The 25,647-nt window shown below is 48.9% G+C and overlaps 1 long non-coding RNA gene across 1 annotated transcript; it reads left to right on the forward strand.

The window, feature by feature from the left end:
* Positions 1–22,372: 22,372 nt before the first annotated feature.
* LOC137865441 (uncharacterized) lies at positions 22,373–25,148 on the forward strand. The gene is made up of 2 exons (XR_011101897.1): positions 22,373–22,761; positions 24,691–25,148. It is a non-coding gene; the product is annotated as an uncharacterized lncRNA (long non-coding RNA).
* The last annotated feature ends 499 nt before the right edge of the window (positions 25,149–25,647 follow it).

The following is a 25,647-nucleotide window of genomic DNA, read 5'->3' on the forward strand; positions in this document are numbered from 1 at the left end:
TCTGCCCTGCCAAAAACCCATCCGGAGGCTCCTGAGCAGACAATAACATCACTCGCCGCCCCGCGTGCCCCCGGCAATGACCCCGGAGGACCACCCTCCTCGGAGGTGAAGGGGAAGGCGGCTGCCCCACTAAATCAGCCCTCTCAATCTTCCCCGGACAAAGGCTGTCGGGGGGCAGCGGGTCCTGGGGGGCCGGGACAGGGCTGGCTGGTGGGAAGCAGCACCCCAGGGTCACAGGCAGAGGGATGTGGAGGGGGAGCAGGGCTGCAGAGGGGAAGGGGCAACCCCATCCTTGACCCCATAGCCTCCACCAGGCTCACTCCCTTTGGCCTTTGCTCCCTCGTCGTGCTGCTCCCCCCAATCTGGCCCTGGAAATGGGGAAACCCCAGCACAGTTCATGGAGTATTTCACTCCTGGATAATTTACGGACACAGCATCTGCCAGGCACTATATTTAATCTCAGCTTTCACGTCCTCCTTCACAATGAGTTTAAGTGAAGGGTTTGTTGTTTTTGTTTTTTGTTTTTTTTTTGTTTTTTTTTTTTTTTTGCTTTAAAGAACCCCCAAAAACACTAAAAGGACCTCTTTGTCCATTCCCAGTCTTAGGTCTGGAGCAGCTCCTCCAAGGAAACTGCACTGAGAAACTCGGTGCGCAGACAGCCTCCTCCCGCGGGACATCAGCCTTGGCCGGGGTGTGATGGCAATACCGACCCAACCTTCCTTCCTCTCCTCTGCACACAGCAGGGGCTGAGACCTGCCTCATCACGTAATGCCTGCCTTGAATTAGGTTGATATTACGGACTTAAGAAGCTCCTGGTGACAGGATTGACACAGGCGGGGTAAAACAGACACAGGACTCGAAAACAGAGGTGGAGGTGGGAGACAGCAAGCAATTAGGGCTTGGAAATGCCCTGGACTGCACAGCTTCATCATCCCTGCAGATTTGCCTTTATACAGAGCAACATCAGAAGATGGAATTGGGAAGGAGATATTTCCTTCATGTCAAAAAATTAAAAAAAAAAAAAGACAAAACCATCACCAGCAAAATCAGCCCCGTTCCATTTGCCAGCTGAATTTCTCATCTGCACAGAGCCCGCGTCTAATTGTGAAAATTAATTGTGAAGCACGCTGGCTATTTATGTGTCCTGATGCCCAGAGCAGTGCAGCATCGCTTTGGGCTGCACACCCAGGGCTGTGTCCCCTCTCCTTGTGTGTCCCCATCCCTGCAGGGTCCCTTGTCCCAGGCCAGGCGTGGCGCAGACCAGATGCATACTTCCATACGAGCCTCACTAATGGCCTTTCAGGTACAACATTATTATTTTCCTCTAATGGCGTGCTTTTCTCTCTTTCTTCCTCGCTGGCTCATAAAAGGCACATCATAACTACAGAGGGAGGGGAAAAAAAAAAAAAAAAAAGGCAAAAGCTTTGCAAATTACAGCAATCAGAGAGCCTGAACCATTAGGAGCATCTGGGACTGCATTTTACATAACAGTGGACACTTTCTTTGAGACAATTACAGCTAATAATGAATTAGGATTGACTGGGCTGTAAACGTTTCAAATTGCAATTCAGAGACTGTCACTCCCCGCCATCCCCTTCTCTCCGGAAAAAGCCCTCCTAATGCTGGGCACAAGCGGGCTGCCCAGGCTCTGGCACTGAGCGGCTGAGATCTGCTCCGTGGGCTCAGCCTGGGCTCTGCCAGAGCAGGGATGTTGTCTCCAAACATCCCGAATCCCAATGCATCTATTTACAGGGTAAATTTGGTGCTTCGTCCCTGCGTGTTCCAGCTCACCCCGATTTAGGGACGCTGCTTTCCCCCAAGGGCTGTATTTCCCAGGAATCAGGGAATGGTCCTAAGCACCTGGGGAAATGCTGTGTTTGGGTCCTCTCTCCATTTGCCCCAGACCCTGTGAGCCCAATACCAGAATCAGGCCTCCAGTTCAGTTTTGTCCCAGTTTTTTGTCCCAGATCATGAGATCCGAGGTGTCGTGGGGCTGGAGCCTCGTGTGTGCCCAGAGATGAGCTGGGCAGGACCATTCCCCAGCACTGGCTCAGTACCTGCCACACACTGCAGCTATTTATCCCCAATTTGGGGCAGTAAGACCTTGCAGATTTAGGGAATTTAGTAGTGCACTAATTTAGTAAAAACTATAAATATTACTGCTCTTCTCACCTTGCCTCTGATGGTGGCACTGGCTCCTGCAATGCCACTTCTTGGGGCACGGCATTAGCACGCAGCCCCCTGCAACCCACCCGCAGCCCCAGCAAAACACCCCACACATCGCAGGAGCCGTCCCCCAGCTGGGAAGTCCCCGAGTGCCCCCACAGAGCCAGGATAGGGACCCCAAACAGGCACAAAGCCCAGCAGCTGGGTGCTGCGTGCCCACGCTCCCGCTGCAGCTGCCCTGCGGCACAGGTAGCCGGGCACCAGCTGAGGAAGAGACATCAATCCCTTGGCTTTCACCAGAATAAAAAAAAACCTTTCCTGAAAAGGCAGCGAGTATAGAGAGGGAGATTGAGAGGAGGGAACACTCGCTGCTGCTCCGCTGGGCGTGCAGATGTGCTGTCAATGGGCTGCTCTCTGCCCTCTCAAAGCCCCCTTCTCTCCCGACTTGGCAGGTCCTAAAAGGCCACTTGTTGGCGAGTTGGCTGCCACCTTCACCTCAGGCTTCAAAGAGCAGTCACCCTGGCCTGTCCTCACCCCGTCCCCATCTCGGTTTGGTCTCCTTTTCCCAGGGGGTCGCCAAACAGAGGGCACATGAAGCAAGGATCCCAAATCCTCCCGATTTCAGCCCTTCTTGGGGAAATAGGGAATATTCTGGGATGAAACGTGGCAAATTCAACCTGAAGCAAAAAAAAAAAATAAAAAAAAATCCCATGCTCCCCTTTCAGACAAACCCAGGAGCTTTTTTTATATCCAATCCTTGGTAATATCAGATTTTGAAGTGCTCATTGAGATGATCCACCGATGCCAAGTCACAGAGCGTGGCTTGCACCTCTTGCAGCCCAGGCCCACCTCCCCTTCCACCTAACCCTACAAGGGTTAGGACAACAGCATCTCTTTCTTTGGGAAAGCAGAGACCTTGCAAGAGGTGTGCATAGGGACTACACCTGCCTATTTTATAGAGACGGCCCGCACCAGCTTTAAAACTCTAATTATAGAAGAATAACAAGGCTCTGAAGCTCCGAAGCACTTAGATATTATTTCGTGCCGGCCAATGAGGAAGTTACAGCGGCTGTAATTAAACATGACACGGAGAAGTCAAGCATTAAACACAGGTTCATTAAAAAACGCGGGGACTCGGTGATCCATAAAGGCAGGCCCGTGTCGTCGTGGGCCAGGCGGGGAGGAAGGCAGCGCAGGGAAACATCGTCAACCCCGTCAGGTTGTGCAGGCCCCGAAGCCGTCTGTCTTTACTTCATGTCAAGAAAAAACAAAAAACAACCCCGAAGCCTGAGAAAACAGTGTTGATACTTGGGTGCTGCCCAAGCTGCTCTCACGGAGCATCGGGAAGGATTGGGCCTGCTGGTGCTGAGTTCAGGCTGTCTGTAGGGTGTGGATTAGGGCTGGGCAGCTGTTCCCTGGTTTGGGTAAGCCCAGGGTGGTTTTGTAGGGGCATCACCAGGGTGCACGGGGAGACCATGGGGTGAATGGGGAGGCCGTGGGATGAATGGGGAGGCTGTGGGGTGAATGCGGAGGCCATGGGGTGAATGGGGTCCCAGTTCCCCACACAGCATCCCAGGGCAGGAGCCATGAGCACAACAGTAGGACCCTACCCACCACCACCCACCGAGACCCCATAGGGGAGAAAAACCCACCTGCGACCTCTGCAGGAGTAAAACCCCACACACCCCAAAAAATACCCCCTGAGCCCCCCAAAACCAAAGCAAACCATCCCGAAGACCCCCGGAGACTATGGCATTTCTCTTAAAAGCTGCAGAAGAAGGGAGGACGGCGGCGAAGAATAGAAGAAAGGAGGGATGAACAACGCGACCCCCCCCGACCCGGAGCGTGCAGCCCCGCAGCCCCGGCTTTGTGCGTGCCCCTTCCCCCAGCGCCCGGGCGTACAATCGGGGCAGCTGCCTGGAACGGGGCCGGCTGCCGCTCAGGAGAGGGCACGGGGGCAGAGAGTAATTTATTTACTCCTTACAATGTGCTGTTTGAACAGGCTCCTAAAGAAAACGGAGGAGGAAGCAACACTCTGCCAGGCGGGAGGAGGGCGGGAGGGGTGGTGGGGGGGAGACGGTCCTAAATGGATTAGAAATTTACCCTGCAACTGTGGGCCTTTAATTGATACACGGGGAAGGAGGGGTGGGGGGGAGCAGTAAAATTTCCCTCTAATTGTATTAAAGATACACTAATTAGGTTGATTAAAAACAGAGAGGCTGTTTCTTTCTTTCCCCAGAAGGCCTAAGGGATGGCAGCGGGGAGGGGGGGGAGAAGTGCAAACAGATTGGAGTTTAAAAAAAAAAAAAAAGAGTGAAAAGAGAAGAGCTGAGAGGGGCAGGCATGGGGTTTCACCGCTGGCCATGATGCTGAGCCCCGGGCAGAGCAGGGACCATGTCCTGGGGGCAAGGTTTTGCTTTGCCCCCAGCACTGGGCACCCTCGGCAGCTCCAACGCCCCGATGTGCCGGGCTTTACCTAGCCACCAGGGCCTGGAATTGGATTTTGGGGTTGTTTTGTCCCTGGTTTGTGATTTTTTGATCAGCTTTATTTGCACAAATGTCTGTAAGCCCTTGTTCATCTGGATATGTATTATAAAACTTGGAAATAAAAACCACACCTTTGCCCCAAACAGAATGAGCATAAAGCGGTGGTTTCCGCTGTTCAGTCCTCTCTTGGGCAGTCCCAACTATTAAAAGATGGACATGGTGAAAGGGAGAGGATGGAAAAGATCATCTCAACCCCCAAACCTCCTTCTGTAAGAGGTGTTTTCCTCTTCCCAGTGGTTTCTGATGGGAGCACAGTACAGCCCCAGCCCGGCAGCCTGCTAGACTTCCCCGTTACCTTCCCTCTCCTTCCTGCATTTGGCAGCTTTTTACCTGGGAATTCCCGCTTTGAGGAACAACCTGCCCATTCCATCTTCATCTAGGAGAGACAAAAAAGTACTTTTCAGCCTGGGGAAAAGTTTCTCTGTGAAAGGTTTTCTTCTTTGTGTATAAGACAGCTGCTAATTGATTCTTGAAAGGGCCAGGCTGGAAAACAGGAATGGCAAATAAAGAGCTGTGACTTTAAGGGAGATGAACGAGACAATGGTTTTTTCCCCCTTCCTCTTCCAAATGACCATTTTCTCCTTAGCCTAAAACCACGGGATGAAGGGCAAACTCAAATTGAGGAAGGAAGCTCGGTGATTTCTGATGCTTCCATTACTGCATAATCAGAGGCTGAAACTGCAATCAACAGAAACCTCCTTTGCAACCCAGAAGCTTTCAAAAATAAAAACCAAGTGAAAGGCAGATAATTTTCTTTGTGGGACTTTATGTTCCTGAACCACTGCCTCCCTTCCGGACTTTTTTCCTGATGTTTGTTTGGAGAGGAGAAGCGGAGGGCCCCAGGGAGCAGTGGTGAGCTGGAGGTCGGGGCAGGGCGATGCAGGACGAGGATGTCACGGCCTCAAGAACACAGGTAGGCACCAAAGAGGCTGGAAAATGACTGTAGCTGTTCAAGAAGAGCATCCACCCAAAGGATGAGGAGAAAAGGGGCAGTTTTCTATGTTTTCCTTTGATTGAATTCACTTTTCAAGTTGTCCAAGCCTGGATTTGTCCCCACTCCTGAGCTTGCCCCTATAAATCCCACCAGCATCTCATCTCCAGGAGGGTTTCACCTGGAGACCACTTCTTCCAGCTGGTCATCTTGGTGCAAATATAAGCTTCTGCTTGCTGGGAGAATTCAGCATTGAGCAAGTCAGCATCACCCGGAGGAGCAAAGTGGGGCACAATCAGAAATCTCTGCAGCGTCTAGACCCAGGTCCACTCCCACCATGTGGGAATTAACATGCAGCTGCAGAAGAAGAGAGGAAAAAGTGTTCTTTTCCAACCCAAGAAGAGGTTTGCCATTTGTCCAGATGGAGTTGCAAATGGGTAGACTTTAGAGGAGGTCCTGGGCTGGTGCTCTGCCCACCCGGGATGCCATCAGCAGAGCGCTGGGACCGCAGGTCTCACCCAGCCACAGCGCCCGCAGCTTCCCCAGTAGCCACAGGCCTGGAGATAACCAGCTTAGCTGGATTAAAACCAACTGGATCTTTCATTAGCAGATTAGGATTACTGCTGATATTTCATACTGCTGAGGCAGCCTGGAGGGCTTCCTGAAGTCCTGGAACAGCCTCCGAATAAACGTTTAGAATCCTGCGGGATATTTTTCCCTGGAAGTTAATGCACATGGACTCAATCTGTTCACCTCATGTGCTTCATCCAAACCTTTGAAACTGCAACAAGCCAAGCAGGGACTGGCAAAAATGGAGCCTGAGACCCAGCACGCTCAGGACAGGCAGAATCCAGCCTGGATTTGGTCTCAGACCTCACTTTGCAGCAGCAAAACTTCCTTATTGTCCCCCCCCCCGTCTGCAGCCGCTCTCCTCCTGAAAGCACCTCTCGGCTTCAGAGGCTTCCCCAGCCCCTTTGACAAACACCTCCGGCCTTTGTAGGCGACTATCGTGCTCTGCCACAAGCAACGTGCCCTGCGAGCTATTCCCTCGGCCACACAACAAGCAACCAACCCTTCAAAGGCAGCTTTTGATCGTGCCTGAGCTGGCCAGGATCTGAGCATCCTGCGAGCATCGGCAGCGCTCGAGCTCACCGTGCCCAGGGCACGCCAGGAGGGTTTGAGATGCCAGCAGCAAGTCGCCCTGCTCTGCTTCACCTTCACATTTGGGGAAATCTTGGCAGTCTGTCTCAAAGTGAATAGCAATTGAATAAAGTTCTTGCTATGACACAACTCCTCACACGCCTTTTTGCACCGTGGAAATGACAACAGGGGTTGCAAACCAGTGGCAACCCCAGCTGCCCAGGTTTCCCATCGCTCGCAGCTTCCAAAACACACAAGGCACGGATTTATTTATTTTTTTAAGCTACTAAAATGTTTGCTGGGAAATTAAGTTTCAGAAGGACTAAAAATATTAACAAATTTAGGTTGAAAAAAAAAAATGGGAGGAGGAGGAGAGTGGATTTAAAAAATGTCAAAACACTCAGATGCAGCATTTTTAATGAAATGTTTCACTTCAGAAATGCCAAAACATTTTGTTTTGACATTTTCAAAATGAAACTTAATGATATTTTTCTTCGGAACAGCATGGATTGCTTTGTAATAACCTGAGCTAAAGCAGAAAGGAAAGAGGAGAAAAATGCAGAGGCTCGACAGCCACCAAAACAAAACAAACTTTTCGTCATCCTTCCAGCAACGTGTTGACATGGAAGGAGCATTTCCTTCCCTCCTCCTGCCACTTTGCCAGCAAATTGAAACATTTTCTGTTTCCCTTCGTGTTGCACTAATGAGTTCCCCTGCTTTTCTGCACCGAAAACAGCCTCACGCCTTCACCTGCCTTCCAGTCTGGAGCTGCTCCTCCCACCCCTGGCCCTGCTGCAGGCGTGGGGCTGCCCGTGAAGCCGAGGAAAATCCCCTTGCCCGTGGATGTTCTCAACCTCCTTCTGCCCCAGAGAGGTTTTATTTCAAGCAGCAGTCGCTTGCCGTCCTTGGGAGAGGAGGTGCTGCTCTACTGCTTGCAGAGAAATCAAGCTTCTGCAATATTAAGTGTACCACAAGCATCCCTTATCCTCGGTCTCCTGCCCAACTTTGGAGGCAGAGGAGGAGCTGGTGCATGAAAAAAATGGGTGTAAGGGTCAGGATTGCACCCAGATCTCTGGCAGGACAGAGGGGCGAGCACTGGTCCACGGCTGGCCGGCAGCATCCCAATTCCCCAGCCCTCCCTCCCCTGCATACATGGAGATAAAACGGACCATGAAAGTTTATCAGCCATGAACCAAACGGCTGTTTACATGTGTTTATTATGCAGTTATTTGTGATCTGCAGCCCTTCTTGTAATGCAGAGTTCATCATAGTTAATATCCTGTGCTGAGCCCGTGCAGCCTGATATCAAACACTGGGTTTGGGGGTGGGTGCAGTGCTGGAAGCAGCCACCCTTTTGCTGTTCTCAGTGGCTTTTATTTTCCTTTGGGCTGGGCAGGACTTTAATATTTCATGGGGGTGATGAGGAGTCAGGCAGCAACCCCAAACTCCCTCCAGAAGGACTGCTTGAGCTTGCTGTGTGTCTGGGCTGGGAAATGAAGGGGCAGACCCCAAAGCTTTGCTTTGCAGCGTGAGTTCTGCAAGGAACCCGAGGGCAAAGAGAAGCAAGGCGATGAAAAGGAAGGGAACAAGCAGCTGAAAAGCCCTTTGGTGCCTAGGGAAGATGCAATTGTGAGCAAATAAGTAAAACCAAAATGTGCTAGAAAGAGGCAAACGTGTGTAGGCAAAGACATGCAGACTTTGTCACTTTTTTGCTGGAAAACACACATCCAGATACACAGGCACCCCAAGAAGCAGTGGGGACAGATACTGGCATCTGTCCACGGGAAGCCAAAACTGGGGAATCCAGCAAATTTGCAAGGAGAGGGGCCCCCAGGATCACAGCAGTGGTGTGCATGCCAGAGGACAGCTTTTTTTTTAGGCTCAGAAACCCACATTTCACTGGGGATTTCTCGCTTTGCTCTGCGCAGAAACGATCAAAACACCTAATTGCTTGCACACCCCCTGCATGCACAGTCCTGTATTTACATAGGGAAATTAAAACCATGGGTGTGCAAAGCCAGGCACATCCCGTGGATTTACACTGGGCTCCTTGCAGCCTTACAAGTGTCCCTGCAGGACGAGGCAGGGTGCGTGCAGCACCCCTGTGCTTGCTAACGAGAGATCCACATCCCATTTAAAGGCCAGTTCTGCCTCTTAACCAACTCAGTCTTTTCTAATTGTAATTACGCAGCGTACGGGGTTTGGTTCTTGCAGCTGAGTCACTCCCAGCGAGAGGAGATCCAAACACCCACCCTCGGCACGGAGAGGAGGCTCGTGGAGGCTCAAAACCAAAGGGAGAAGGCTGCACACCCCCAAACGTGAACTGTCCCTTTAATTTCTGTCAAGGCTAAAGCCCACAGACTACAAAAACAACATTTTAATTTAAATTCCGATTCCACATTCATTCATGGGAGCTGGCTCTGAGCGGGGATTTCATTAAAGGCTTTAATAGATTTTATAGGACTTGTCAGATCCGGAAAGGTTATGGAGCAAATGCATTTTCTCTGCTTCCAGAATTTCAACAACGGCTCGGTAAACAAATTTACCATGAAAATGCAAAGAGTCCAGCCTTGTTCAGACAAGGAGAAATGAACTTCATCTAGTGACTTAAAGGCATCAGGATGCGCTGCCCGTTGCCGGCCTCGCTTCTCTCCACTCTGTTCCCTCAGTTTAGGAGGTGATTCTTTTCCGATGGTAAAACCAAAAAGCAGAAACACCTTTTTTCCACTGATAAGGCTTGAATTTGGAGGTATTTAGGTCGGAAGCTTTAGCAGCAATGTATGGACGGGTGTCTCAAGAGGGGAGCAAGTTGGCTCAGGGCAGAGGCTTTGGCAGCTAGAAATGACTTGGCTTTTATTTGAGGTGTTTTGGGGCATTTGAGGCAGATGTGCATCAGCTGGTGAAGGTGGTAGAGCTGTGGGAGAGGCAGAGAGCAAGCAGGAGAGCTAGAAACAGCCTTGTTTTGCTCCCAGCTGGTCTAGGGTGGCATCACCATCACTTCAGGGGCTTCTTGACCACTGCTTTCATCTAGAAGACCAGCACAGACTTGGGTTGAGCAGCCCCATACGCACAGCAGCAAAACATCCTTTTGCTCCATGCTTTTCATTTTTTTGCCCCTGATGAACCAAGCTGGAAGGCAGATCCTGGTGTCAGGCCCTGGAAGAAGCCCACCATGGCTTGGGGGTGTCTCTGCACCATGGGGACACCACGGGGCTTGGCTGCGGGGTAGTGCTGGGACACGGGCAGGAGCACTCGGGCACCGTGGTTAGAGCCAGAGTGCAGGAATCAAAGGCTGGTGCCTTGGCAACCGAGCGGTGGTGATGCTGAATCGAGTGAAGAAAAGGCCTCTTGTTTTTGGATGAGCTCTGTAAACAGAGATGAATGTCAGAGGGGATTTTGCTCGAGTATCGCTCACGGGCTGTACGGTGGCATCGCAGGGAGAAATCAGCTCGGAGAAAATTATAACCAATGCAAAACCCCCAACCAAACCCTTTTTTTTTTTTTTCCCTCTGTTGGAGGCTAAGACAAGTTGATGACTTTATTATTATCATTACTACGATGATTATTTTCCCTCCTTATGACTTTGCAGTTTGAGATTGACGGGTCCCAGCACAGCTGCTCTGGATCCCTTCCCGGTGCCACAAAGGGAGCCGCGGCACGAAAGCAGCGAGCAAGAGCAGGGAGCAGCAGCCCTGCCACAGCGGCCCCAAAGCTGCAGGGCCCCGTGCCCAGAGGTGCCCAGCATCTGGGGACCCTTTTCTTGGGAACAGGCACTGCAGGTGGCTCGGGACGCACTGAGAGCTCCGCTGTAATTATGGGAAGCTGGAGAGAGAGGCGGGTTTAAATCAAGTGGCCACTGAGTTAAAGTGTAAGAATTCCCCGTGCAATATATGGCACGTGAGGTAGCCTGAATATTCTGTCCTCGTGAGTTACTCTGGGAGTTCGTGGCTCTTATTTTGAGCAAGATTTTTCTATGATTTTCCTTAATCTTGATTTTTCTTCATAGCCAGCAAGTATTACATCAAAATTTCCTCCTCCACTGAGTAATGTCTACTTAAAATGATGTGTTCCTTAGGACATCAGCTCATTAAACAACTGTCACATCAACCAAGAGGGAAGCTTTAAACCAAATCACCAAACGGAGCCTCAGAAAAGACTTCAGGAAGCCCCAGTGTGGATCCAGGACGTGGGCCCAGGGTCCTGCTAACACACCTGAGCCACCCCGATGGTTAATTATAAGGTTGCAAAGGACGAGGACAATGCTTCTGAAGGCTCACCCAGCCCTGCTCAAAGTGCTAGCAGGCTGCCTGATTGGCTAAAGGCAGTGAAAACCCCATTATATTGACCCGGATGGGTACAAATAGCACTTGGAGACTAAAGAGTCAAAGACCAGGCTGGCACCAGGCGAGCACAGCAAATTCTGGAGATCCCTGGTCCAAGCAGGGAGATTCCCAAATTCTGGGAATCTCCAAGGATGGAGGTGCCACGAGCCCCCAGCCAGCCCGATCACTGCTTCGTCTTCTCTATTTCCCTTCACTGCAGCCACATTTCTCTGCAGGCCATGATGCAGCAGCTTGGGACCAAACTTCGGGGCAGCTCCATGGGAAGTTCAGTGGGAGCATCCCCCTCTGCTCCCTGAGGACGCTTCCAGCCTGGAGCACACGTGGAAAATCCCGTGCGGGTTTTGGCACAGGCTGCGGGCTGGCCTGAAGCCAAGGCAGGGCTGTGCACCCACCAGAAGCATCGGAGCCAAGGGGCTCCACCAGGCAGCGGCCATTAGCAGAAAAATACTATCCAGAGCCGGAGTCACAAAGAAATAGGAAAATCTTTTTCCTGCTGCCACCTACAGTTCGGGTCGTGCCGGGAGGATGGGCTGAGGAGAAAAGGGAGAGAAGCAGGCAAGAGAAAGGCAGAGCTGCAGAGAGCTGCTCCAGCTCTTCCAAGCAAAGGCTCCTCCACCAGCAGCCGGGAAGCTGCTGCCATCTACTGATGCGAGGGGGTGCAGGAAAGGTGGGAATAACTCCATCACATACGGTCTCCGAAACAGTTTCCAAATACCTGATTGCACCTGCAAAGATGTTTTATTCCCATTTCTGCTTTGTATCACCTTTTAAAGGGTCTTCCCCCTGCCCTTGCAGCAGTTTTTCTCCCTCCCTTGCTGGTGTTGCCCACCCTTATCAGCCCCTGAGCTGTGCCAGGCTCCGTCCTGCGGGTGCAAAGCTCACTCTGACGTTCAGCTTGGTCTGAACCCAACACCTCAGCGTGATCTTCCACGACCCCAGCAGCAGATTTTCCCCCAAAGCCTGGAGGAAGGGAGCTGTGCACCAAGCTCAGCTGCAGGCAGCAGGATTAGTGCCACACTGCTCGGAGAGGGTCCGAGGGACGTCTGGGGAGAACGGTAACGAAGGACTCCAAGGTTAATTTCGAGCTGGTTTATTTTTGGAGCACACGAGGAAGGAGAGTGGCACAGACCCGCCCGGGGAAGATCTGTGGGGAACTTGTTCAAACAAATGCGAGCGATAACGCCTTCAGATTAATAAAGCGGAGAGAACACACACTGGTGTGTGCTGGGGGAAATGAGGTCAGGCTCCATAAACGAATCCCTCAGCAAGCAAAGACAGCTCCAAAGCACCTCGGACTTGCTCGGGAAGGTTTCCAAGGACAGAAAGGACCATCTCAGTCCGCCCCCTCCCTCAATGCAGGCTTTGTGGCACTCGCACATCGAGGACAGGCAATTTTCCTTCCTGCCCCGTCTTCCTCCAGCCCCAGGGGCCGTAACAGAGCCAGGTTTGTTGGAAGGCACAAAGGGAGCACACAGCATCTCCCCCAGATGCATGGCCCTCCTCGACCGCCCCCGCTCACAGCCCCCCTCTGCTTCTCGCTTTGATTCTGCAGCATAAATCACCAGGTTCCCAGCTCCAGCCCAAAATTCAGCACAGCATCACCACCCTATGCTCTGCCCCAGCTCCTCCGAGCCCAGCCCCAAACCCTGGTGCATCCTCCAAGGCTGCCAGCCCAGCACCACGCTGCTGTCCCCACCGTGGGGACAGGACACCTTCCTCCCTGCGCCAGCACGAGAGGAGAGCAGAGGGGTGTGCGCGCAGCCATATCCATCAGTGCCAAAAAAAATCCTGCTGAGCAAAACCCATTTCCCTCCAAGAAACAGCTAAGCAAGGAACAGGACAGCGTGGCTTTTCCAAGGGCTATAAAAACGCTTTGTTTTGGGGCAAAACCAGCTGTCTCTCACCCACGCACAGGTAGGCAGAGCTCAGCGTGCTGCGAGGCTTTCCCAGCATCGCAAAGTGCTGCAAACTAAATTATCATGTTTGACATTCCAGCCCCCCTCCCAAAAGGGCAAAATAATTCCTTTGCTCTGGATACAGATCAGTTGGCAAACAAGCTTTCAGACACAATTATTTTGCCCTGGGAGGATTCTGCAGCTGCTCCTCTTTTTCTCGAGATCAATACCTAGAGGATAATCCTGCAGCTTATCCTACAGTTTGGTGGTGTTAGCTCAAGCTCTCTTGTTTGCTTTATTTCCTTCATGAATTACAAGGAATTTTCTGGTTAGATGGGGGGAAAAAAAATATGTTATTTTATTCTGTGCTGTCAGAAATTAGATTTGATACTGCAAATTGTCTGTAGTTGGCTGGAAATTAATTTTGTTGACTTTTGAGTCAATTGGAACATTTTCTGAGAACACAGCGATTTCAGGTGGTGACTCATCCCCTTCCAAAGCAGCAAACAATAGCAACCACCTAAACAAAAAAAAAAATCAGAGCAGCTTTCTTTCCTCCCAAGCTAGCAGCTGTATTCTTTTAAGGAAAATCAAGCCTGGAGGAGTTTATTCTCCAGCAAGTCCCGTAGGCGTGCAAGGTAGCAGAGATCACAAACACGTTCTTTGAGACGAAAGGTTATTTTTGTTTGTTTTTAACCTGTCACACAGCTCTGAAACCAACCACATGCATCCAGAGTAGCAGCTCATGACTATTTATTGCTGGAAAACTTCCCAGGTGGCAAACTTGAAGAAACAGGAGAATAGCTCTGTCACTCCCGGAGCAGACAGGCTGCTGCTAAAATAAAAGTTTTATCTCGGAATAATTGCCACAGAGTACTTGGCTGTTGCCCAATAGATCAGATTCATAAATCTCCATGACAGATCCCCCCCCAAAAAATCCACGTTGGATAAAGAAATCTTCAAGGCGTGAGGGACTGCGTGGGGGTTGCTGGAATTTGACATTTCTGATGATGCCCCCGTGACAGCAGCGTGCACAGGGAGCTCCGGCTCACCCCTCTCCATCAGCCTGCCAAGGGACACGTGTTGCACACTCACTGAAAATTAAAGTCTTTCAGGCCCTTATTTAGGTGGTGCATTTGTAATTTTAAGAATTTGTTTACAAGGCTGGGGGTGGCTTCAAGGAATAACACTCCTGCTTTCCTGAATATGGCATTTCTGAGGCAAAATTGTCTTTAATGCTCTCAGAAACACACCCTTTAAAGACAACTGTTTGAGCACATGTTTAGAGCAAAACAACTTGGGAGAAAAGTATTTGTACACAAAGCCAGAAGGGAAACCACGCGGAGCTACCGCACATCCCTGCTCTGCGTCTCCACCCCCTGCCCAGGGTCCCCCCATCTTCCAGCAGCAGATTTCAGAGTTTCAAAGGGAAGAGCAGGCCCAGTGAGTGATTTAGCACAGGATCAGAATGCACAGCGGTGACCTGAACCTCGAAATAAAACTCACTACACATGCCTGAGGAGTTCAAGTCCTCCTCCTGGTGGCTGAGCATCCATCTGTCCGTCACAGGACCACAGCACTGATGCTTGGGGTGAGCAGCGATGGAGAGCCTGCCACATCTGGGCAGCTTGGAGCCAGAAGCACACTGGTGTAAGGAAACACGACAAATCACCAAAAAAAAGGGCTGAGCTTTGCACGGCCACATCGCTCCTGCCACTTGACAATTCAATTACATCGGTGCTCACAGCGCTGTGGCTCTGGAAGCGAGCATATGGGTGAGGGAAGGAAGTGCCAATTAGTGGATCTCAGCAGCCCTACTAGTTCGTTCCCCTTTCGTTGTCTTTTCAAGGCTCAAAAAGACAATCTGAGCATTAATCCTAATTGGTGCTTGTAGGCAGTGCTGCAGCAGCCCACCACCAAAACCTTGCTCATGGACAGCAGCTCCTGCCATGCTGCAAGAAGGGGGTAAAACCTGGCTTCCAGCCCCCCCCAGAAGCTGCTGCTCAAGTGAGCATCCCTCCTCACCCCCTCCTTCCCCCCACTATAAGCTCCAAGCATGGGACTCCCCATCCTCTCTCTTTCCATCCTCACACCCAGATTTACTCACAGGACCACGTCCATGTCCCCCATCATCTCCCACTCATGTTTCAGCATTCCCAGGGCAGGATCACGCTGGGACACAGCAGCACCCCCTGCCATCCTCATCCCATTTCACAGCAGAACCTCTCTCTGATTTTTTGAGCAGAAACAGTGGGAGACAGAGACAGGGAGCTGCCAGATCTGCCCATGGGTAGTGTGAGCCCCAGGCCAGCACACAGGGACCCCCCTGTACAAACAAACACCTTCCTCCCAAAAATGAGCAAGCATCCCGAGACGTCAAGCACTGATGTCTCTCACATCCTCAGAGACCTGCACATACCAAAAAAAAAAACATCAAGGAAGAGCACTGCAGGCATTAAGATCATATTTATCCCAAGAGGTTGCACTGATATTGCAGGGTTTTTAGCATCAGGCCATCCCCAGCATCCTAGAGCCGCCGTGTGAGGAGTTTTAGCAACGATTTCTATTCGGTTACGTTTTTTTGGGAACTTTCTGTAGGATTTCTCCGCAGCAGCAAGGCCGGGACGTGTCGGAGGCACCCCACAAGGTGGCAGGGCGCTCTCGCTCATCGACGGCACGAAGCGATGCTGGGGCTCTGCAGCTGGGGGAGAGGTGGGGACAGGGACAGGAGGACCGGGTTTTTGTCTTTGCTGAGGTTTGCCGGTCTAAAACTCAAGGGAGATTTAAACTGGGAATGAAAATGCAGACACTTAAGTGAGCAAGAATGGTTGTGATAAATTATAAGCACTTCCAGAACTGAATGGGGGGATTTTGCTGGGTTTTCACATCGGTGTTTTTAACATCAGGTTTTCAGATTCTTTGCCTATTCCTGAACAGCTCAGGAATTTCTTCCTCTCTGGAGCTGCCCCACTACAGCCCAGTTCAACAAATGGATGTGAAGTGGCTGTGAACTCACTTCAGCAGGAGACTAACACCATTTCTGAACTTCAGAACTACTAAATTCCAAGAAGAGTCAAAAGGAGGACCCACAAGCAAAGGAAAAATAAGGAAAGAAAGAAAACTGCTACTTTGATGTAGTTCTCAATCAGTTTAGGAAGAGCTGCTACAACAAAGCAATTGCACCTAGAAACCCTTTGCAGTCCTATGCCATCAGCGAGGTTAGTGACCACCTGGTGCTGAGCAGAGGCAACTTGGGTTTGGGTAAAGCATCAAATTCCTGCAGACATCATTTTTTATAGATATCTTCAGACTTCAGTGCAGGCCTCCATGCAATCCTCTCACTTTCACCATGTCCTAAGTCTTTTTTTTTTTTTTTTTTTTTATCATGGACTCATTTCAGAAGTGACTGTGGTTTTAAATAAGCATCAGGGTACCAGCCTAGAGAGGTCTTCAAAAGAGAGAAATGCTTTGCAGCCCATCAGGTAAAGGGACAAAGGAAACATTTCACGCTCCGAGTGGAAACCAGAGAGATGCAATCTTTAGAACGGATGCTCTGAAGCGATGGGAAGCTGCAGCAGGAATTTTCCACTGGAGAAAATCACACTCAAAGGAATGGGCTAATTTGCTGAAGCAAAATTAAACCTTCCCTCATTCAAACACCCAAACCAACAGCCTGACAAAATAGTTACCGTAGCAACCAGAGGGAAGAAAAAAAACTCAGTTTTTTTTTTTCTTTTCCTGTTGAATGGAAAAAAAATCAACTTCTAATTGCAGTGAGCATTGCTGCTGTGTAGGTAGAGAGGTGGCCACAGCAGCAGAGCCAACGTGGGCTGCAGGGGTTTGGGGTTTACACCACGATGCTGCAGGCAGAGCTCGTGGGACTGCCAACCCTTCCTCTTCATCAGTCTCAGGAATGCTGAGAAACATTGGTTGACTTGTGAAGAGATTGGTTCAGTGGCTTTCTAAGAGAAGGAGAAGGGCCTGGGGGAAAACACAGTGCAAGTGCCCCAGGAAAGATAGGGAAAAAGGTTCAAAAATCAAATTGTGGTTTTACGATAGAGGGATGTGGTCCACAGGTTCAAAGAGCTCCAAGTGTGCTTGCTCCCAGCCAAGATAACACCCCAGTAGCGTATTTCCAAAGTTTCCCCAAAATGGTTACAGCCAGACATACAGCAGCCAAAAAATCAAATGTACCTCGAAAGCCCACAAACCTCAGCTCCCCTGGCATCACCTCAAGGGCCTTGCTCCTGTACCTCGGTGCTACACGTACATCCTCCATCCTGAGCATCATCCCCTGCCTTGGGGCTCCAAAGCCCAAGGGGACAGGCTGCAATAAAGGTGTGTTTGCTGCCAGTCTCAGAAAACATGCAGGAACAACCTCAGCAAACATCCCAGCCCTCCAAAGAGTCCTCAGACAAACCTGACAGCGCACTGCCTTTTAATAAAAGCAGCCTTAGCCCAGTCCACAAGGTAATTACTTGCTGCACAGATGCTCCGCTGTACCATTTGTAGGTATTTTTATCTTGCTGATAGGAAACAGCTTGAGCTGAGGGTGCAGAAGTTGCCCACGAGCCCCTTTCCATGGGGCAGGGCTCATCCACGCACCTCTCCCCACACCACCAGCAGCCCCCTCCTGCCTTGCTCCATGCCCCTCTTGTGCTTTTCCTTAACAAAGTAGCTTTTAATTGTGCCGCGGTGCTTCCAGTTCTGAGAAACGGCATGGAAAGGACATTGCAGTCCCCTCAGGTTTATATAAACAGGGCCTGTTTATTATCCTTCGCAGCGACTGTCTGAGCTAAAATGCTGGCATTTAGTTAAAAAAAAAAAAAAAAAAAAAGAAAAAAAAAAGGAGAAATTGAATCTTTCTTTTACCGTGCTTGCACGAGGCTGCAAACACAGCTTGGGCAGCTGTTAAGGAGGTCAATGATGCCCTTATTAAGGGAAGAGTTTTTTAATGGCTGCAAATACTCTTCAGTGACTTGTTTTCCTCTTCCCAGTCTCTCTGCTTTCTCGAGCCATCGCCCTACACAGCACCCAAACCTCAGGCACCCACCCCCTGCCTGCACCCACCCCCAGGGTGCTGGTCCCCATCCCAGTGGACAGAGACCCCCAGGCAAGGGCTGAGAGCCAATGCAGACCCAGTGTTTCCCTTCTCCCTTGCTCGTGTCCCTTCGCCAACCCATCAAGTAAACACTTCTTGTTGTTGTTGTTTTGCAAAACTATCATTTCCAGGCTGTGATTCCGGCTAATTTACAACCCGGCACTGCCGAGCAACAATGAATTATGGAGAAAGATTATGGGAAGGTCTGACATCGCTCATGTTTGGAGGAATAAATGGGAGCAGACTGTTAAATATGATTATTCTCATTCATGTCTGCCTTTCCTTAGGGTGCCTATCACTAGAGCACAAGTGCCACGTGCATTAATTAATTGAAACAACACATTTACATGATTAGGGATTAACTCCTGTACTTCTCCTTTGGCTAATTAGTGTATCTATAGATCTATTTAGAAAGAAAATACCTTGGGGAAGGCAGGAGCCTTCGGAGCTTATTTCATATAAACTAGCTGTCAAATTCAGGGATTAGAAAAATGCTCACTTCTCCCTTCCCTCCCATGGCACCTAATGTTTGCTTGTTTTATCTCTCTTGACTCCTATGCAGCATCTGCATTGAGTTTCACCACGAAAACACTGTTCTTTTCCCCACCCCCTCATTTTGCTCCCCAGTTTCCATCATCCTCAGGCTGCTCAAAGGCTCTGCAAGAAATACGCCCAAGGTGGAGAAGTGTTTTACAGCAGGGATTTCAGCCTGGTGGATTAATTAGTTTCTCCTGTGCAGGATGGTCCTCCAGGTCCCTGCTCAGCTCAGAGGGAGCTAAAATCTGCTGTCTGAATGCAAGGAACCTTGGAACTGTGTCTCCAGGCTTCCTGGCTGGCCACACACCACCTGGTGCCCAATTTTTGGGTGTAGGTGCCTCATTTATCCCCCAAAATCTATCTGTTGCTTCCGTAGTAAGTAAATGGGGTTGCCCAGCTTCCCTAGGGACTCCATAGTACCCAGGCTCCTTGCCAGCTTCCAGTCCACTTATTTGTCTCCTGTCCCACCTTGCTTGCATCTCTCTCAGCCCCCAAATTGTATTTGTATTAGTGTTCTGCATCCCATGCAGCTGGAGGTGTCCTGGTGGTGCACGGCTACAGGGATGCTGCTTTCCTTCCCTGAGCAAAGCATGTTTCAGTGATGGGTGAAATTGTCCTTGTAATCTCCATCACCTGCTTTACGGCTTGTAAGGGGTTCTGACACATTCACTGAGCTGTTTGGAAAGGCTGCTGAAGTGGAGGCTTTCAGAAAATGCATGAAACACAGGAGGATTGTTTAGAGAAATGAGAGAATTTAAGAGAATTAAGCATTTTCACTGCTGGAACAATGCACACATCCATCAAATTAGAGTTTAGGAATCAAATACTTTTACACTGCAAGAAAAATAATATGGTGAATGATTTTCTAGGAACTTCTGTTTTCTGTGTGAAAAACTTTTCCAGCTTACTTCTCTCACATCTGGGCAGCCCCAGAAAGATACCAAGCATTAGCCAGCATCAACAGAACCGAAGCCAAGAGGGTATTTGAACACACTGCCCTATAACAAGTGTTGTGCAAACAGGACACAGACCCCAAATCCTTCTTATTTCAAAAGCACTTTGGTTAGCTGATCAGACACTGAATTGCAGAGAAACCCTGAAGAAAAGGGGACACTCCAACATTTAATCACTAGGATTAATGATCCCCATTTAATTTTCTTTATGTAGGATAAAGGACAAGGCAAGAAGAGGTAAACTTCCCTAACCCAACTCAAGATGGCTTTGTCTGGACTTATGGCTGCATCTCAGAAAGCATTTCTTCACCCAGCAAAAAGAGACAACCTACAGATTCTCAGCTTTTAACACCAAGTAACCCTTTAAAACTCCACCTGATTGCACAATAACACCCTGCCACCACATAGAAGAGGAAGAAGCTGCACCTTCCCTGCTCTCCCAGGCTTTTTGAGAGCTTACTGATGGCTTAAATATTACTAAATAGAAAAATAATAATAATAAAAATCTCTATTCCTTCAGAGCCCAGTTTTTATTCACTTAAAAAAGGCCTGGCCAAACTTTTTGTTAAATAATTACCATTACCTTCATCACCTCCAGCCCTTTCAGAACCACCTCTGCTCCTTCCCTGACCTTTGCTATTTGTAGGCTGGGGAGGAGGATGGCAAAGTGTGTTAATTCATTAATTACTTGCAGCTGAACCAGATTTACTTTCTTTTCCCAGCTCTGTGCTGCAGATTCCTGTGCTCATTGCAGGCTGCTGTGGCTGAGGAAGCTGTGCCCCATCCTCCTGTTGAGTTTCCTTGTGATAAAGCACAGCAATCTGCTCCATGATGGAGACTCATCAGCAAATATTATATCTTAGTGATTCACTCTGTTCTCCTTATTGAAGACTCATGAACTCATTTTGGACATGTGAGAAAAGAGCAAGGTTCATTGCTGTGTGAAATGCTTTCTTCCAACTGAGAAGAAATCCAGCCACTGTTGCAAAATGAAATCCCAAATGAGCTTTTTCATCCACTCTTGCACAGTGACACTTGCTTGTGACCTTTAGGTGCCTACTCTTACAGAAGGTACCTGCAAGATTAGGTTTGTGCAGGACTCCTCTCTTTTTCATTATTTTTGTAACATCTTGGCCCCCTTGAGTATTTTGAATAGAGGATTCCTATAAAACAAAATATCAGGCCTACGCAAACACATGTTGATTTTTAGTCTCAAATTCGTGTCTTCTGTTCTCTACCAATACTGATACCCAAATGTATCCTTCCCGTTCATTCACACTGACTCTCACAAAGACAACTGAAAAGTAAACAAGCTAAATGGTTCTTTATCTTTCTTAAATTTGTTTTGAATTTAAATCTCTGCTAGATAAGCTTTGATGGTTGAAACCATTTAAAACAATGCTTCAATTTAAAGGGAAAAATCATATAGCTGAACATGGAAATTATTATTTTTTCCTCTTGATTTTGACAGGCTTTTAAGCAAATAACACACAAACTTAAAATGAAGAGGTTCAAGAACCCCACTCTTACTTTTTTTTTCTGTATTTAGAAAAGAAAAGGGAAAAAACCTGCTACAGAAGTGTTTCACTTGGCACTCTGCTAGCAACCGGTCCTTCTCTGCACTTTAATTAGCAGCTGCTGGCCGTGGCCATGCACGCTGCTAAAAGCCTTTCCTCACAAGTCCAAAGCTGTCTGTGTGTTTACCCTGACACCACCAACGAAGCTGGAGCAGAAGCAGATGTGCTGGTGCTTGGGGTGTGTGGAGCAGGCACTTGCACCGCTCCATGATAAATATTTTCCTCTCATAACCTGTGCTGGGACTCACAGGCCTAAAATTAGGCAGGTGCCATCTCTGGCTGGAGGACCGAGGTGGTTAAAAAACTCTAATGGAATGTATTTTGGTGCAGGTGGGCATGGTCAGGAGGTGGGGGACTCACAGCTGGAGCACAGAGGGGCTCTGCTGGGGATGAGCTGCTCAGGGTGGTCCGGGTCCTCCCCAAGGTCTGCACTGCTCCTGTGGGGCTGCTGAGTGAATCCTGAGCAAGGACAGAAAAGAGGAAACATGTGGAGGAATAAACTTGGTGTCACGGTGAGCACAGAGGCCAATTTCCCCTCTGTGTGAGACCAGAGCACTCAGGCAGCATCCCTTCACCTCCCCCCTTCCCAGGGGCCTGCCCCATCCCTCAGCATCCCCTGTGGCCTCAGCTGATCCCAGCAGCAATCCCAGAGCTGATGTTCTTCCAGCAGGCTGAGTACAGAAAGAAACTCAGATTTAAAACCTGACTCATTTATGTTCCTTCACCTGAAGGGCTTAGCAGGATCGTGTACAGACTGGCAGCCTGGGGTTGGTAAAAAGACACCTGAGGATTGTTCGAGTCTGCCTGCCAATCTATTATTAATAACAAAGCGCTGTATTTGTGTCTGGGTGCCCAAGTGATGTTAACATATTCCTGACATCTTCTGAACAAAGGAGGAACTGAACCGGAAAATGCAAGCTGCATTTATTTTTGGCTGCTGCAAACCAGAAGCAGGCCTGCTGCTGGCTGCTAGGCCCCGGTCCAGGGCCTGGCTCTCCGGCATCACCCAGCTGTGGGCTCTCACCAAGGCCATATGCTCGGGAGGGATTATTTTCAGGTGGATCAGAGCATAGGGTCCACAGGTCCTCTCATCTGATTCGTTTGCCATCACTCACCCCTTGCAATCCCTCGGCTCAGCAGCCCCTCTGCATCTCCCAGGCTCAGCTGGACACAAGGGGTGGATCAGCCATCCCTGTTAGATGTGCCAGGATGAGGTTTCTTTTCCTTTTAACGACTGCTTTTGATTTCTCCTCCTGCCCAAGTCAGGCAGCTCAGGCAGCTGACACTTCTTCATTTCAGTGAGATGTCCTCATTACCCACAAAGTTGATTGCAGCGCCCTGTGCTGAGACGGGCAGGGGTTTGTATCCACAGATTAACATCAGAAATGAACACACTGCTCTTTTTCATGATGAGCAAGAGAGAGTGAATGAGGAGGAGGAGGACAGCAGCTCCTGATGAGCTCTAACCAAAAAAAAACCAGCCACAGACAGCACAAAGGCTGTTGTGCTCCAACCTCTTGGGCTGAAATACTCAACTAAATCTCAGCCCTTGTTAGTGGTGCTGCAAACAGGCATGTGAAATAGAGAAGTAATGCATGCACACGGAGAAAGGGCATTATTCCTAAAGGAAATGTCCAGATTTACACTGGAGTAAGAAAATAATATATATATTCACATGATAACCTAGCTCTTCTTCCTGACAAGCTGATGGTGAGGCACTGGGGAGAACTGGTACATGCATGGCAGGAAAGGGGGATCATGCCAAGAGAAATAAACCCTAAATTTCTAATAAAATTCTCAAATTCTCCAAAGAAAGCTCTCTCTGCAAAACTTTATGCAATCAAATAATTAGTTTCCTTAATAAAATGAACACAAAGCTAAATAAGTAAAAAGCACAGGTGGAAAATGTTGATCCCTTTACTACTATAAGGTTTATTGCGTGCTGCTATTGAGCCAGCTGCAGAGCTGGCTAGCTGCCTGCCCCCCTCATTGCAATGCAATGCACACTGTGGCACGTCTGGCAAAATGCAATTTTCCAAGCAGCAAGAAGAAAGGTGTTACTGGCGCGTCATCACTTCCCCCCTTACTGAAGGCAGCATGGGAAGCAGGGAGTATACTGACTGCTGTTTTCTCCCCATTCAAAACTGCTGCTGTTCTTTAAAATGAATTTTTCTTAGTTTGAAAATACTTCAAAAATTTGAGAAAATTCTGCTTAAAATATTTATTTTAATTGATACAACATTTTCTAAAAGTCTCTGAACAACAAGCTGAAGTTGGCTTGTACCTTAGCAAGGATTTCTTACTTCTTTATTTCCTTTCTAAGGAAAATAGCAGTTTGACATGAACTGTTGCAGCACTACCTCTGCCTTTCATGAAAACATTCACATACTGAAAACAAGCTGCAAAACAAACTTAGATAAACTTATTTCTTTTTTGGGAAGGTAAATGTCTCAGAAGAGGATCCTGAAAGCAACAGGAGGTTGAAAGCAATTTGTTTGTTTGTTTGTTTGTTTTGTGTGTTTTTTTTTTTTGTTTGTTTGTTTTTTGTTTGTTTGTTTGTTTGTTTCTCTTCCCTGGGACCAGGAATATTTTGCCCCTCTGAGTTGTTTAAGCCACTTAGCTCACCCTGCTGAGGACTAATTCCCTGTGACAAAGCCATCCTGGTTCAGAAACCTCATCCAAAACTATCCTGGGACTATGATCGTGCAAACAGGGGCTTGAGGGTTATGCAAGATCCTACATGTGCATTTATTTTTTTAAGAATTACTTCTCCAAAACTGCAAAAATCCCCTGCTCCTTCCTACCCGTGACTGGCTCTGTCTCCAGCATGGGCACAGCATTCCTGCAGGAGCATCCCCGCCCTGCCTGGAGGACACAAAGCTGCCAACCAAGACGAGCAAACCAGGACACGGAGCAGGGCAGGAACAAAAAGGCTGCAGTGTCCTGGCCTTGGCTCCTTCCCTGTGCAAGGAGAGCAACAGGATCTGCTCCGGGAATCCCTAGTTAGATCTTTCTGCCCGTTTTTGTTAGGTAGTCAACGGCCCTGTATAATTCACTCAATGAATGCATAAAGAAAAGTGCAGCTATGTAAAGAATAAATGTGAATCTGCGATCCACAAGCAGTGCTAGAGAGTCTCACAAAGTTAGCCCACGTGTTGCTTAACTTGAGCTGAAAGCACAGCTCCACTTTGACAGACTTTGAATTATTTCGGAACATTTGCGACATTCTCAGTGTCAGCTCTGAAGCTGTCCCTAAAGATTGTTTTTCCCATCTCAGCATGGATTTATAATCACCTGCCAGCATCTGCTTGGAGCCTGAGCTATGGAGGGAGCCCGGCGCTGTGAAGTGCCAATGCATCACAGCCAAAACCCCGCACGATCGATGCCGCCCCTGCAGTACCTCGAGTCAAATATCGACCTTCGAGGAGGTACCGCTTCCAGCGTGCTCTAATCATGTCACTTCACTCTATACAGCCAAGGTTTTGTTGTCTCTTTCCCAGGTCTTGGTGGGATTAGGAAGAGCACAAGAGGAGAAAAGCCCCATCAGCCCTTCTTCCTGGGTGTAATGCCTCGGAGGGCTCTCCTGCCTGAATTTGTCAGATGCATTCAATAATGCTCCCTCGTGTAAAACAAAGCTGTCATCGCCAACAAATAACGTTCTTGAACCAGCGTGATGAGACTGAAACATCTCCTGGCTTCTAGAAGCACAGTGCTTCAGTGTCCTTAAAGGGCTGAACAGCTCCAAAGCTCCTCTGACCCTGTAATCCCAAACAAGCAAACGATCCTCCCTCTGCAGATCTTTGGGCTTCAATTTTCTTGGGAAGTTTGGGGATGAAGCATGGCACAGCTCAGGGCTCGAGCCTGCAGGCATCACCACCCAGACAGATGTTGGGACGTAGCTGCCCCCGTTGCCTTACAGACTGCACAGGGTCTCAGAGGAAAAGAAGAGTCACACACACACGTACCTGTGTGCAAAAATGCAGGCACAGTACCCAGGCAGCCAGAGCAAAGCACATCTTGACCAGCCTTGCATGTGGCTACACCTATTTTCCTAAGCAAAGCAGCTCAGATTAGCCAGAAAATGATAACCAGCAGAACTGGAGGCTGGAGCCTGCCCTTCGTTATCAGCTCTAGGAAGCAGATGGCTTGAATAATGAGTGACAGGGCTTCGGTCTGCAGGATTTCCAAAAAGAAACATTGAAATAAAATAAATAAATAAAAAAGTTCAGTCCTTCACTTCTTTGGTTAATTCACAGTATCCTTGGGCTTCTCAGCAAGTACTTTGTGTCCATGGAGAAAGCCTTGTATTTTATATGAGCTTAATATTATTTAGTGGTCACACAGGTGGACTGGTGTTTGCTTTTGCAGACATAACATATAGTGACTTATAAACAAGCCTGAGAGAAGAATAATGTTTCTCTACTTCACGGTGAAGGACTTATTGTTGATTTCCCTCT

The sequence above is a fragment of the Anas acuta genome, chromosome 16 (assembly GCF_963932015.1).
Source record: "Anas acuta chromosome 16, bAnaAcu1.1, whole genome shotgun sequence".
NCBI lineage: Eukaryota > Metazoa > Chordata > Aves > Anseriformes > Anatidae > Anas > Anas acuta.